The sequence below is a fragment of the Ornithorhynchus anatinus genome, chromosome 6, assembly GCF_004115215.2.
Source record: "Ornithorhynchus anatinus isolate Pmale09 chromosome 6, mOrnAna1.pri.v4, whole genome shotgun sequence".
Classification (NCBI taxonomy): Eukaryota; Metazoa; Chordata; class Mammalia; order Monotremata; family Ornithorhynchidae; genus Ornithorhynchus; species Ornithorhynchus anatinus.
Window position 1 is genome coordinate 37,897,848 of NC_041733.1, and position 14,794 is coordinate 37,912,641.

Below are 14,794 nucleotides of genomic sequence, written 5' to 3' on the forward strand. Positions count from 1 at the left end.
ACGATGTAAAAGGAGTTCCTCCCTTCCTCCACAATGAGAATCTATGCTCAAATGCAGAGAAAAATCATTCTCTAAAAATGATCAAAATAATAACGGTATGTGTGAAGTGCTTACTATGTGCCAAGCACTGTACTAAGCCCTGGGGTGGATACAGAGAAGCGGCATGGCATAGTGGATAGAGCCTGGGCCTGTGAGTCAGAAGGTCATGGGTGCTAATCTCAGCTCTGCCACTTGTCTACTGTGTGAACTTGAGCAAGTCACTTCATTTCTCTGTGCCTCAGTTACCTCATCTGTAAAATGGGGATGAAGACTGTGAGCCTCACGTGGGACTACCTGACTACCTTGTATCTACCCCAGCGCTTAGAACAGTGCTTGGCACTTAGTAAGAGCTTAACAGTCTTTTAGACAGTAAACCCATTGTTGGGCAGAGACTATCTCTATCTGTTGCTGAATTGTACATTCCAAGCGCTTAGTACAGTGCCCTGCACACAGTAAGAGCCCAATAAATACGAGTGAATGAACAAATACCATTATCATTATTATTATTATTATTACAAGCAAATTGGGTGGGAGAGAGACCCTGTCCCACATGAGGCTCGCAGTCTCAATCCCCATTTTACAGATGAGGTAACTGAGGCACAGAGAAGTGATGTAACTTGCCCAATGTCACACAGCAGACATGGCAGAGCTGGGATTAGAACCCATGATATTCTGACTCCCAGGCCAGCGCCCTGTGTGCTATACCTGTTAGGGGGGTAATTTCAGAGGGCTGCAGGGTCAATTAGCTGCCCAAACGCTCTGGGAGGTCTTGGTAACTTGGGGGAAATATAAGGAAGACGGCTGGATAAAAATGAGAGCACTGATAAAGTGTTTGGGTCACTTCACAAAACCTCAAGGGGACACAGCCTACTTGAACATTTCAAGAACAATGGACTGGAGTTAAGCAGATCTTGTTTTGGAGGAGGTTTTCTCATATGTGCCTTATCTTCATTATCATCCACGGTATTTAATAAAACTTTCCTTTGGGCAACTACTCTGGAAAACACCCTGTATTAAGTGCTGATGGGGATAAAAAGAGAAACATAGAACAAAATCCTTGCCCCGGAGGAGTTTATCACCTGATATTGGGAAATGAAGAAGCATAAAGTCCAAACATTTGAAAATTGCAGGGGTCTCCACGTAAGTGACTGCACCCTAAAAGCACACACCTAAGGAGACCAGCAAAGGTTTGGAAACTGATTTTCAGAATTAACCAGGGCAGGGGGCTGTGAATGTTGGTTTCTGGAGCAGTGAAGGAACTAAGAACTGCTCTTATAGCTATTTCTTTTCCATGCTCTTTTATTCCAAATTAGTGCATAAAATAGAAAGGAAGAAGGGAGTACAGAACCAATTAAGTATGTAGAGTCAGGTGCAGTGTTTTTTTCACCATGTAGGAACTTCGCAAATACTGTGCGTGATAGAGACATTGATGATTCACGTCTTTCCTTATATTGTGGCTGCAGACGTGTCCCACTGTTATTTCCTTCGGGTGGAAAAAAAACTACAAATACTAATGTTGTTGCTGGGTTAAATTTGAACAATGGATATTATGGATTCATTAGCCTTGGGATTAATTAGGGGTGAAGTATTTTAGCAAAATATCGATTAAGTAACAGAAGGGTGTATTGACATTAAAAAAGGGTAGGGAGTTAATAACGATTCTTGATAAAGCCTGGGGAGAATGGAATCTCACCTCTCTCAATGCAATGCGGTTTTGCATATACGTTCACAGTATCATAATAAAATTGTAAAGCATCATAAATCAAGGGAGAATGTGGAGAAATATTTCACATCTACTCTTGATAACAACTTGGAGGGAAAAACGTTCTTTTAAAAATCAGATGAGAGCTCTGGGACAATGTTAATTCCTCTTGGAAAAACTGAAGTTTTGCTTTTGGAGCTTTCTTTCTGATTTCTCTTGTAATATTTACAAAAGCTGGTTATTAAAAGACTTGCCAAAATGTAATCAGCAGGAATTTAAAGCCACGTCTTTGCACTCTATAACAATACTTTATCAATGTTTTCATAAATTAATTAATTGTCTAAAAAGGCATACTTTGAAAAAGGGATATTAGAACAGCCCAGATTTTTTCATCAACATATTAGACCTTTAATTACAAGCAACAATCCAATTTGTTGTTCTTCTATCCATTGATAATTCATAAATTAGAAATTTTGAATGCACTCAAAATAATGTTGTTCTCACAGGGCACAGTGTATATATGGAAGAAGCATGTCCTAGTGGAGGAATACAGGCCTGTGAGTCAGAGGACCTGGGTTCTAATCCTGGTTCTCTCACTTGCTTGCCCTATGACCTCGGGGAAGTCATTTAACTTCCCTAGACTTTCAGTTTCCTCATCTGATGATGAGGATTAAATACTTGTTCTTCCCCTTTCAGGCCAAGAGCCCCATGTAGGTCAAGGATTGTGTCTAATCTGATTGTATTTAGTAGAGTGCTCGGAACATAGAGTTTAACCAATGTCACAGCTAACGTTATTAACCTAGCTGATATATGAAGACATCCCTGCTTTTTAGGGAAACGTCCAATATTTTAAAATCTTAACCACTCCCTGCAGTTTTCTATACACACAAATATATGTATATATCAATATAGTATACATCAATCATTAAATATAATTAATATACATAAACACTACAGAAGCTCAGTGTTTCAAGCTGTGGTTACTGATTTTGCAACATAACAATTGCTGCAAAAAAATTGCGTTGGAGGAAATTTTGAAAAAAAAAAACAAAAAACCAGACATGTTTCAATGTACCAGCAATGGAACACAATATGTTCTTTCTGGAATGAGCTTTAACAAAGCTTTAGGTATTATAGCTCTGATGAATACTATTATCATCATTTGCCTTGTGCAGTTGGAGTCCATGGACTGTACAATAGGAATTATCACAAATACACTTTCAAATAAGCCATACAAAAACTTGTTTAGAACGGTATGAAATAAATGCCAGCTTCTTTACTACTACTGATTTTTTTTTTAATTAACTGGCTCTGGCAAGAGACAGAGCCTTTATCTTGGTAACAAAAATGCAACAGTTCCTAGCTAAATTATTAGCCATAGGTTTTAATTTATTTTAATATATTTCGAAATTAAAAAAAAAAAACTCGACAGAGAATTGCAGATGCCGTTCCCTTTATAAGCCACCTCAAATTAAATTTAGTTATTTGACATCGAAGAACTTGTCCCCATTTGGAAGAATAAACTGGATTCTCCTCCCTAAGCATTTCTTCTAAGTGGTTTTCCTGAACTCAAATGAAAATCAATTTCATACTCATTTTATGTCCTTAAATTCCTTCTGGGTTGTTTTTCCCTCTAGAAAGTAAGCTCCTTGTGGGCAGGGAATATATCTATGTATCCACCCAAGCACTTAGTTCGGTGCTTTTCACACCACAAGTGCTCAACAAATATGATTGATTGATTTAGATTATTACAAAGAAACAATACATTAGTTCCTCTAATGTTGCCTTACAATAGGCACACCTAAGTTGTAGCATCTGGGTAATAGGGGGTGTTCTGAACAACTTTTAGACAATGAAAGTACCACACACTTATCTGTCCATTGTTCAAAAGGCATTATTAGCCTTATGTAAACAAAGATAAGTAGAGAGACCATCAAAGCCTCTGACTTCTGGAACTTAAACTCACTCATTTGATTTTTCATCTTTCAAAAGGCATATGCTACTTACTGGCCTTGCAGAGATAACTGATTAGTCTGTTTGACCATGAAAGGGCATTAATTATCAAATGATGATGATAATAACAATAACAATAATAATAATAAAAATAATGTTGGTATTTGTTAAGCACTTACTACGTGCAGAGCACTGCTCTACGCGCTGGTGTAGATACAGGGGAATGAGGTTGTCCCACGTGAGGCTCACAGTCTTCATCCCCATTTTACAGATGAGGGAACTGAGGCACAGAGAAGTGAAGTGACTTGCCCACAGTCACAGAGGTGACAAGGGGCAGATGATACTGTAGACAGCTTCAAGATTGTTCCTACCAATTCATCCATCCCCTGCGTAAAATTCCCGGGTTTCCTTCAAAATCCTTCTTCCACAAAAGCTTTCCCCAATGAAACAGAATGGAACTATCACTCACTGGGCAAATATTTTAGAAATTATTAGTAAAACCACACAACCTAAAATCCAAACTAGTACCAAAATTTTAATATATAGTTTTTGTCATTTTGAATGTCATAAAATTTGAGTAACATATGTTAACAGAGCTTCGTGTAAGGGAGACAATCCATTCTTTTTCACTCCTCTCATGGTGAGTTGAGATGAAGAAAATACACTTTTCCCACAGTGTTTTTCCCCCATGCATCTTAGATAGATCGATAACGAAGAACTAGGAAAGCCTCTTCTTTCATGTTTCTGTCTGCATAAGAAAGAACAGCTGTGCATAGCATTTCTCCGGACATGTGGACTCCAAAGCTAGATTTCCTTAATTTTAGATGTTCATGGACAAAATCCCTACATTATCAGAGAACATTCAACATTAGCCGGCAATCAAGTCCTTCATCATCAGAGCCATTAATGCCCAGGAACCAAGTTGGCACTTTTGCAACCTCCATTCTGATTTGCATTAGGCATCTTCTCCCCCGAATAGACTGTAAGCCCGTCAAAGGGCAGGGACTGTTTCTATCTGTCGCCGATTTGTACATTCCAAGCGCTTAATACAGTGTTCTGCACATAGTAAGCGCTCAATAAAATGAATAAATAAATACTAAATGAAATACTATTGAATCTTTGGCCACTGAGTGAATTCTCTTATTTGCACACAATTATAACTCTGAAATGAGGCTAAGGACTGGTGGGGAAAAATCTTCCCCATTTAGATCTGGTTAAAATGGAAATTTACAACAGAAAATCAATTTGGAAATTACATCGATTTTTGGTTTGAAGGAGATCTCATATTCTTTAAAAGTTCAGGCTGTTAAAAGAAGTTGTCAGCAAACAATGCTTTTGGTATAAAATCTTATTTAACTCTTTTCGACAAGCTACTAGTGATGCAACTGGCAAACATAAAAGCAAACAAAAACTTCTCATTTGCCACTTAGTGGAAATAAGGCTTTTTCTTGTTTAGAATGTCATCCTGATTTTATGCTTCACACAGGCACGTGGTACATTCATTTTTGTACGGTATTTGTTAAGCGCTTACTATATGCCAGGCACTGTACTAAGGGCTGGGGTAGGTATAAGCTAGTCAAATTGAACAAAGCCCATGTCCCACATGGGGCTCACAGTCTAAATTCCCATTTTACAGATGAGGTAACAGAGGCACAGAAAAGTGAAGTGATTTGCCCAAGGTCACAAAGCAGACAAGTGGCAGAGTAGTAATTAAAACCCAGTCCTTCTGACTCCGAGGCCTGTGCTCTATCCATTAGGCCACGTTTTTAACACAGCTAAACTGTAGTCTGATAAACCAGAATAAAAGGAGAGCTCATTTTTTAAAAAATGTCCATTAATTTTTCCATTTTTCTCTACCATTTTGAAACCACCTCCAAGGGTGAAAACACTGAAATGCTTCAGTACTCAAAACAATATCAACGTGAACTACATAAAAAATCCTAATCATGTCTTGAGCGTGTACTTCGACAGTGATGGTCATAAATTCACACGACCTCAGGCTAAAACACAAAGCATCTCCCACAGTACAAAGCATCAAATGCATATGCCAACTTCAGATACTTTAATAATTCATAACTTGGGATCGCTAGGGAACAATTAGAAACTATGAAAACTTAGATGAAGAATGGACTCTCCTGCATATATTCTTTGGAAAGACACATTTTGAGTGTGAAATGAAACATCCCATTACTTTGAGGTCCTTGACAAGAAGTGACAAGATGTTGGCACCGTCCTATGAACCAGTACAACAACCAGAGGGGGTAAGGATATAATGTGTCTACCATAGGCATGCATCTCCTCTTTCATGGGGGAGTTCAGCAGCACAAAATACGGCATTTTACAAAGAAGAAAAACTCAGGTGTCCTTTTGTATTAAAATCCTGGAGGATGTAAACCGCTTGTGAGAGCTCTGTCGTCTATTCTTACTCCAGGTCCCCCAAACTTCTAAGAAAAAAGTTGATTGTTGCCGCTGAATGACACTAAACCTCCACCATTGTGACAAGCAGAATCCTTCGGTGAAATAGGTTGTTTGATCTGTAACATGATTCTCTGTCAACAAAAGTGAGGTGATGCTGCATCAGGGATTGAGGAAAACGTGATTTGGTATAGACACACCAAGTTTTCTTTTGCTGGAAATAATGTAATTTGTAGATATTTGGCAAGCACTGTAATTAAATTACTTATGACAAAGAAGCATCATCTGTCAATATCGCAAACATAATTGCCATGTAAGTCGTCAAACAATTGTGATTAAACTACTCCTCAGGTCCCATTTAGGAGGCGACATAATGACAGTGATAAGCGACTGTGGGTTACTGACATTTAGAACTCATGAAGCATTTTCGACAGGTTTGGGAAGATGGTTTTCATCAGGATTTTCGTTTTTGCTTCTTTTGTTTCATGTTGATGTTTACAGTTTTGCACGATGCCAGTAGTGTACTGATACGACACTGTCAAGGCGAATCATTCTGCCGTCCTCGCATGCCATACAAGTACAAGTCGGTAATTACTGTTCCATCATGTACAGCTTTCCCGAAGAGCTTTCCCTTTACCATGCTGTTTCTCTGTTCCCACTCATATAAAGACTGGCTTCAGGTGCCATTACATTTCCAACCAAGGATGTGGTTTCGGGTCCCTGGAAATATTTGCAGTTGCCTATATTTGAACATCTCATTTATGCTGCTATCTCTTGTTATTAGATTCCTCGCCATCATTCACTTGGCCTTCTCAGTCTTCTTCTCTCTTGACTTCTGTCTAATTTTCCTATCGATGTCGCTATACACCTATTAGTTTTACCTTCCTCTTGTACCCTTTGGTGTTCGGTACATGAGTCATTTTTTCACACCAGGATATATTTTAGTCTTCTTTGCTTTTTGCCAGTTGATTTTCAGGACCTTTTCCACTGACACACTTGAATGAACATTGGTCTTCTGGACAAATATCATGTCTACCAACCCCATTATACTGTACTCTTCCAAGCAATTAGTACCGTGTTCTGTACATAGTAGGTGCTCAGTAAATACGATTGATTGATTGATTGCAAATGATACCACGCTGGCTTTATGTTTACCCTCTTTGATCTATAATTTGGGATTTGGTTCTGTCTTCTCTGAGGTCAACTAAGCCCTTGGATTAAGAAGGGCACATCCATAACTCAACTGAACTCTCGACCTGCAAGGAAAGACGTGCATAATTCATTCAATCAGATGACTCTTTCTAGGAGAATCATCAGTGTTTTCCAACACTTTAGCAATGTCTGGTTCAATCAATCACTGGCATTTATTGAGGGTTTCCTGTGTTCAGTACACTGACCTAAGCTCCTGGAGAAGTATAATCCCGGTCCACAAGGCGTTTACAGCCTCCACTTGCACTTCTAACCTGAAGATCATGCTTAATACTGATATCCTACAAGGATGCCTTGGAAGGCCCAGAAGTTCTGCTTCCTTCTGTTACCCACTGGACTACCTTAGGCCTATCGTGGAGTGAAATGGCCCGCAGAGAGATCCCCACAACTGATCCTTTCCCCAATTCTGCAAATTCAAGATGTTGGGGTGGCTTGACTCTGGGGGCTAATATCCAAGACACAACATTTGGAGTTGCATCTGTCATTATTCTGATTGGGGAGACGAGGTCGTGATTTTTCATTCCTCATACTAGGCCGGCGATATCACCCTCTAGAATAAGCTCGTTATGGGCAGGGAAGATGCCTGCTGAGCACTCTCCCAAGGGCTTAGTACACTGCTCTGCACATTGTAAGCGCTCAATAAATGCCACTGATTGAATGACTGATCGATGCGTCTAGGCCATCAATCCTTGACATGTGAGGGTGAGATTTCATGACAGTGGTTTACCTAAACGGAAGATACCATTTTCTCCTCTCCTCTGCTAAAAATATTATACCACCTATACCGCCAAGCCCTATCCCTTCCTGCATGTTTTGCTTTAAGGAGATGTGAATGTGTACACTTTGAGGAGAAATAACAGCCCAAAATACTTTCAGCATTTATTGGACCATTACATTTAAAAGTATAGAGTTGTTACTATAATCATTTCAAATTATACTGAAATCTGCAGACATGCATTACTGTAATTTTTCAATACTTTATCCCACACCCTCTTTAAAACACCGGAGTGCTCTGGGGGAAATCCTAACAGAATCTGGATAATAGCTGTTATACTGGTGACTGTAATCTCAATGGCATGAGCCAGCTGAGGGGGAACTAAAATTCTCTTCCCATTAACTTTCCATTATATTGCACTTCATTTTCTGCTACTGCTGGGCTACTTCTTTTAGGAGCAAGATTTTTAAAATAACAAACATTCTCTCTGGCAGGGAGGGAGATTTTAAGGAAGGCACATAAGGGAAGCACACTGTGCACTATGCATTAAAAAAAAGGTAGAGAGCAAAAATTATGTGGCGATTTGGTTCACATTATCACAAAAAAGAACAGGGTTTGGAAAGAGTGGAAGACTGCGTTTGACTTTTAGGATTATCAGAGGTTCCCTACGTCAGTGGGAGTGAAACTCACCAAGTTTTCAAATCAGGCGAACAGTTAACTTTGAAAAACTGGCCTCGGAGCCTCACCGTAAACAAATGTCGAGTCTGATCATTCTGAATAAATTTGTAAAAACAACAACATTGAATTGCTTCTGGGTGCAGAAAATGATAGAATGTCATTTCAAAGCCTTTGAATTCCATATAAATTGCTGCTTTTTTTCATAGAACTGATATCCCAATGCTGATACTGCAGTTTCAAACTACACGCTAATCATCCCCAATTGAAAAGAGACAAGCTGCTGTAGCTACGAAATTCCAGGTGAACGGTAATACTATTCATGTGATGATTAAGGTCTGCCATCTAAAAATTTTACAACTGGCCACATATGACTGATGAGCTTATTTTCCGTAAAGAATATTCACACTTGTTTTCTTACATACATAAAGAGAAGCAGTGTGGCCTAGCAAACACAGCACGGGTCTGGGAGCCAGAAGGTCTTGGGGTCAAGTTCCAGCTCCACCACTTGTTTGCCAAGTGAACTTGAGCAAGGCAGTTCACTTCTCTGGGCCTCAGATACTCTGTCTGTAAAAATGGGGAGGAGGACTGTGAGCCCCATTTGGGGCATGGACTGTGTCCAACCCGGGGAGTTTACATCCATCCTAGAGCATTATGCAGAGCCTGACACATAGTAAGCACTTATCAAATACCATAAAAACGATATTTGAATCCTTCTTGTGTGCAGGGTATTGCATCCAGCTCTTGTGAGAGTCCAGGAGATAAGTAGACACTATATCTGCCTTGAAGACTCACTGGAATATTTGCTGAGCATCTAAAAGACGTGCAGGGATTTAGAAAGGCATGGGGGAATTCCTTGAAAGCAGCGTGGCTCAGTGGAAAGAGCCTGGGCTTCGGAGTCAGAGGTCATGGGTTCGACTCCCGGCTCTGCCACTTGTCAGCTGTGTGACTGTGGGCAAGTCACTTTACTTCTCTGGGCCTCAGTTACCTCATCTGTAAAATGGGGATTAACTGTGAGCCTCACGTTGGACAACCTGATGACCCTGTATCTACCCCAGCGCTTAGAACAGTGCACTGCACATAGTAAGCGCTTAACAAATACTAACATTATTATTATTAAAAGGCTCACAGTCCAAGCAAAAGTGGACACATTAGTCAAAACTACAAGGCAAATCAGGAGTTCAACAATTACTGCTTGATAAGATTGTTCAGGCTGGGGACCTTCCTTTTCCTCCATCCTCTTCTTTCCTTCATTCCTCAGTAAACAGAAGCACTAAGAGAAACACCCTTACGTGCTAAAGCGTAGGATGTTTCACTGTACCTGCTTGTGTGTTTTTTAATCAAGTGAATCTACTATCCCCGGAACTTTAAATGTCTTCACAGGAGTAGTTAGTTGTCACCATTCAAGACCTTGTGATTCCCTTAGTATTTAGGATTCAGTAGATATTTTCCAATCACATCTGTAATACTATTTCTGGTATTTATGCTGGAGTGGATATAAGATCATCCAGTTGGATACAGTCCCCGTGCTACATGGGGCTCAGAGTCTAAGTAGGAGGGAGTAAGTGTAGCGTGGCATAAGGGACATAACTTGGGCCTGGGTTCTAATCCTGACTGCGCCACTTGTCAGCTGAGTGGCCTTGGACAAGTCACTTCACTTTTCTGGGCCTCAGTTACCTCATCTTTAAAAAGGGGATTGAGAATGTGAGCCCCACGTGGGACAGGGACTGTGTCCAACCTGATTTGCCTGTATCCACCCCAGCTCTTAAGAGTGTGCCTGGAACATAGTAACTGCTTAAGGATATACCATAATTATTATTATTATTGTTATTGTTATTATTAATCCCAGGAAACTGAGGCTCAGGGAAGTTGAGTGATTGACCAAGGTCACACAGCAGCAAGTAATGGAGCTGGCATTAGAGCCCAGGTTTTCTGACGCTGGTGTTAATGCTTTTTCCACTAGATACTGCTTTCCTATCAGACCTACTAGGTAAATAAATCCTCTAATTTTCCCCGCAAAGAGGTGTAAATTCTAATGAATTGGCAAGTACTAGCAAGTGCACTGGAAATTCACTGAAACAACTCAGATGTTCAACTTTTGACTGCCTGCTTTTTTTCCCAAGACATCAAGCAACAAATTAAGAAGGAATTTCTCAAAAAGCAACCCACAGATTTTTAATATTCAGTTTTCTTCCCCATAAAGAATAGGCTACCAGATTTTTCCTGGATACCAATTCTGTAGTATTGTACTCTCCCAAGTACTTAGTGCTCAATAAATACCATTCATCGATGGATTCAGGAAGTCTTTTACATAAACTTGCATGCCAAATTGGTTAGATCCTAAAGGCAAAAAATGTAAATAAATTCATGGTCCCTGTTTTATTATTCATCAAACCGATTTTTCAGGGTTTGGGGTTGTGAAAATCTACACAAGTCGGTTCCCAATAAGAGAGAAAGCACATACCTTGGATTGTATAGAATTCACATCTGCTTTGGAAAAGTTGCTATAGATATTTTCCTTGGGTTTGCTGAACTTGTCTTGCATTCCCATGCTTTATTTATAGGTTGGCCAAACAGGAACGGTCCATTGGCTTGATTAGGGATACTAAAGGCAAAGCTCTCGACAGACCTGAAGTCTGTGCTACTTTCAGTTTTACGATCTGAAATGTTTCTGCGCTTGTTATGATTTTTCACTCAGAAGTAATATATAGCAGAACATATTTTTAAATCTGGGAGATATAAAGCGTCAGTTAGCCTACAGGCAATGTAAATAGATCAGATGGTTTATTGGAATGGATGTAGGGAATTGAAGTACTCTAAATGATGGCCTGTAAAGGGGGCCTTGTCTACTCAAAATATGTGTTTGAAAGCTTGCACAGTACTGTTAAGTCTAAGTAGCATTTATTGAGTGTCTACTTGTCAGTCAATCGTATTTACTGAGCACTTACTGTCTGCATAGCACTGTACTAAAGGCTTGAGAGAGTACGAGACAATAAACAGACACATTCCCCTCCCCCATCGAGCTTATTGTTTTGAGGGGAACACTTAGAGAAAGCAGTGGGGTTTAGGGGAAAGATCACGGGCCCGTGAGTGAGAAGATCCGTGTTCTAATCCCGGCTCTGCCACTTGTCGGCTATGTGACCTTGGGCAAGTCACCAAACTTCTCTGTGGCTCATTTTCCCCATCTGTAAATCCAAAATCCCTCCCAGTTAGACTGGGAGCCCAGATGGGACAGGATTGTAACCAACCTGATTAGTTTGTAACCTGTAATATCTGCCCTTTTTTTTGTTGTTGTTGTTAATGGTACATGTTCAACCCTGACTTTGTGCCAAGCACTGGGGTAGAGACAGGATAATCAGGTTGGAAACAGAGCTTGTCCCCAACTGGGGCTCCCTGTCAAAGTAAGAGGGCATAGGATTTAACCTTCATTTTACAATGGAGAAACTGAGGCATGGAAAAATTAAGTGACGTGCCAGGTCCCCAGCAGAACTGGGATTAAAAACCCAGGACCTCTGACTCCCAGGCCCGTGCTCTTGATACGTGGCCAAGCTGCTTCTGATCTAAATGAAACCACCGTTTCTTCAGTGCTTTCTCACTACATCCTAGCTGTCCCATACATTACTAATTATTCTGGGATATCCAAGTCATGCTAATTCCCATAAATTACAAGATGCAGGTGGATATCTTGGGTGCAGAGAAGTATTTCTCAGGATGGAATGGTTCTTGATCAACAGAGCTTTGAAAAGGACGACGTTCAGGAAGCCTTAATTTGCACTATATATTTTATGTCACTCAAGTCAAACTCGGAACTGAGGGGACTAGGAAGAGATAAGGCCTATTATTCATTTTGAAAATTTGTGTGAGCTACATATACTGACAGAATTCTTCGCAATTCATGAAGTATTCAGTATTAGCTGCGAAGGGGATCTGAAATTCCAGAGAATAAATATGGGCCCTATTTTGTTTTCAGACTGGATATACTGTCTTTTGTGGGATAGAAAAGCAAGATGACAAGGAATTACCCTGGTTAATATAAAAGGAGAAAATAATTGCTTCAGAAATACATCCTACAGCTTAATAAATAACAGGAAATGATGTTAGTTATCAGTTTATTAATAATAATAATGATAATTATGGTATTTGTTAAGTGCTATGAGCCAGGCACTGTACTAAGCAGTGGGGTGTATACAAGCAAATCGGGTTGGACACATGTCCCTGTCCCATGTGGGGCTCACAGACTCAATCCCCATTTCACAGATGAGGTAACTGGGGCCCAGAGAAGTTAAGTGATTTGCCCAAGGTCACACAGCAGACGTGTCAGAGCCGGGATTAGAACCCATGACCTTCTGACTCCCAGACCTGAACTCTGTCCATTAGGCCATGATCCTTCTCTGCTACATCAGCTATAGGAAAGGAATTGTTTCTATAGGTTATTTCCAAATGCTGAACTTATGAGACCTTATTTCTCTTCAGATGCCTCACTCTGCTGTTTTTATAAAACACCCAAAATCTGCATTACAATTACATTAGAAAAGGATTTCATCACCATATCTGCTTATTACACCCAATTATAGTTCCTGGGGCTGCTTTGCTAAGGTATTCATTAACCTTTTCAGAGCTTGTAATAAGAAATCTAATCATATGGACGTGATAGACTGCATTCTGAAAATGAGAACAGTTGTCATATACCGTAAATATTAATACTCCAATTCTGTGTAAATTGGGGTAGTTTCATGAAATTGAATGAGGAATCTCTTTTAATCAGCTTACAGGCATGCAATTTGAATTCTTTGAGCTGTAAAAAGAGTGAAATGCGAATGTTTTAACTTTCTATTCAATTAAAAGTGTTGAATTTATTAATTTTATTACTTCTTTTTATTTTTATTCAGGCTTTTAAATTCTGATCAAAATTCCACGTTCTGCAATTAACACTGCTGGTCTGCTTTTTGCTTTCTAAGAGCCTCCCCAAAAAAAAAAAAAGCTGGAGACTTTACCTTGGTTAAAAGAAAGTTCAATTTGAAAACTTTCCAAGTGTCTTTGGGGGCCAGGGTGAAGGTAGGGAAGGGAGAAGGAGGGAGGGAGGCGCATAAAGCAAGAAATCAATCCATCATATTATATTGAGCGCTTACTGGGTGCAGAGTACTGTTCCAATTGCTCGGGAGAGTACGACATAGTATAATAGACACATCCTCTGCTCACACCAAGCTTACCATCTAGAGGGGGAGACAGACAGAAATATAAGTAAATGAATTACAGATTTGTACATAAGGGCTGTGGGGCTGGGATCGGGGATGAATAAAAGGAGTAGGTCAGGGTGATGCAAAACAGAGTGGAAGAGAAGAAAAAGAGGGCTTTGTCAGAGAAGGCCTCTTGGAGGAAATGTGCCTTCAATAAGACTTTGAAGAGGGATAGTAATTGTCTGTCAGACATTCAGAGGGAAGGCATTCCAGGCCAGAGGCAGGACGTGTGTGAGATAGAGGAGATCGAGGTAAAGGGAGTAGGTTGACATTAGAGGAGTGAAATGTATGGGCTGGACTATAGCGGGAGAGCAGCGAGTTGAGGGAGGAAGGGACAAGGTGATTGGGTGCTCTAAAGGCCAGGGAAAGGAGTTTCTGTCTGATTGTGGATGGGCAACCACTAGAGGTTCTTGATGAGTGGGGAAACAGGGAGTGAATGTTTTTGCAGAAAAATGATCCAGACCGCAGAGCAAAGAATGGATTGGAGTGGGTAGAGACAGGAAGCAGGATGCTCAGCAAGAAGGCTGATAGAGAAACCAAGGCAGGATAGCTTTAGGGCTCGGATTAACACGGTAACAATTTGGATGGAGAGGAAAGGGAGGATTTTAGCAATCCTTTGAAGGTTGAAGGTTGTCACTAAACAGGATTTAGTGACAGATTGAATAGCTGGGTTGAATGAGAGAGAGAGGAGTCAAGATAACACCAAAGGTTATAGGCTTTGGAGACTGGAAGGACACTGGTGCTGTCTACAGTAATGGGAAAGTCAGGGGAAGGGCAGGGTTTCAGTGGGAAGATGAGTTCTGTTTCTGACGTTAAGTTTGAGGAGAGAGAAGGACATCCAAGTGGAGT

The 14,794-nt window shown here is 40.2% G+C and overlaps 2 long non-coding RNA genes across 2 annotated transcripts in view; one reads left to right on the forward strand and one right to left on the reverse strand.

The window, feature by feature from the left end:
- LOC120638478 overlaps positions 1 to 14,794 on the reverse strand; it is a 492,540-nt gene that overhangs the window by 224,122 nt on the left and 253,624 nt on the right. The gene's annotated exons all lie outside the window — the stretch shown is intronic.
- LOC114812864 lies at positions 6,242 to 9,045 on the forward strand. The gene is made up of 3 exons (XR_003760475.2): positions 6,242 to 6,422; positions 6,611 to 6,696; positions 8,918 to 9,045. It is a non-coding gene; the product is annotated as an uncharacterized LOC114812864 (long non-coding RNA).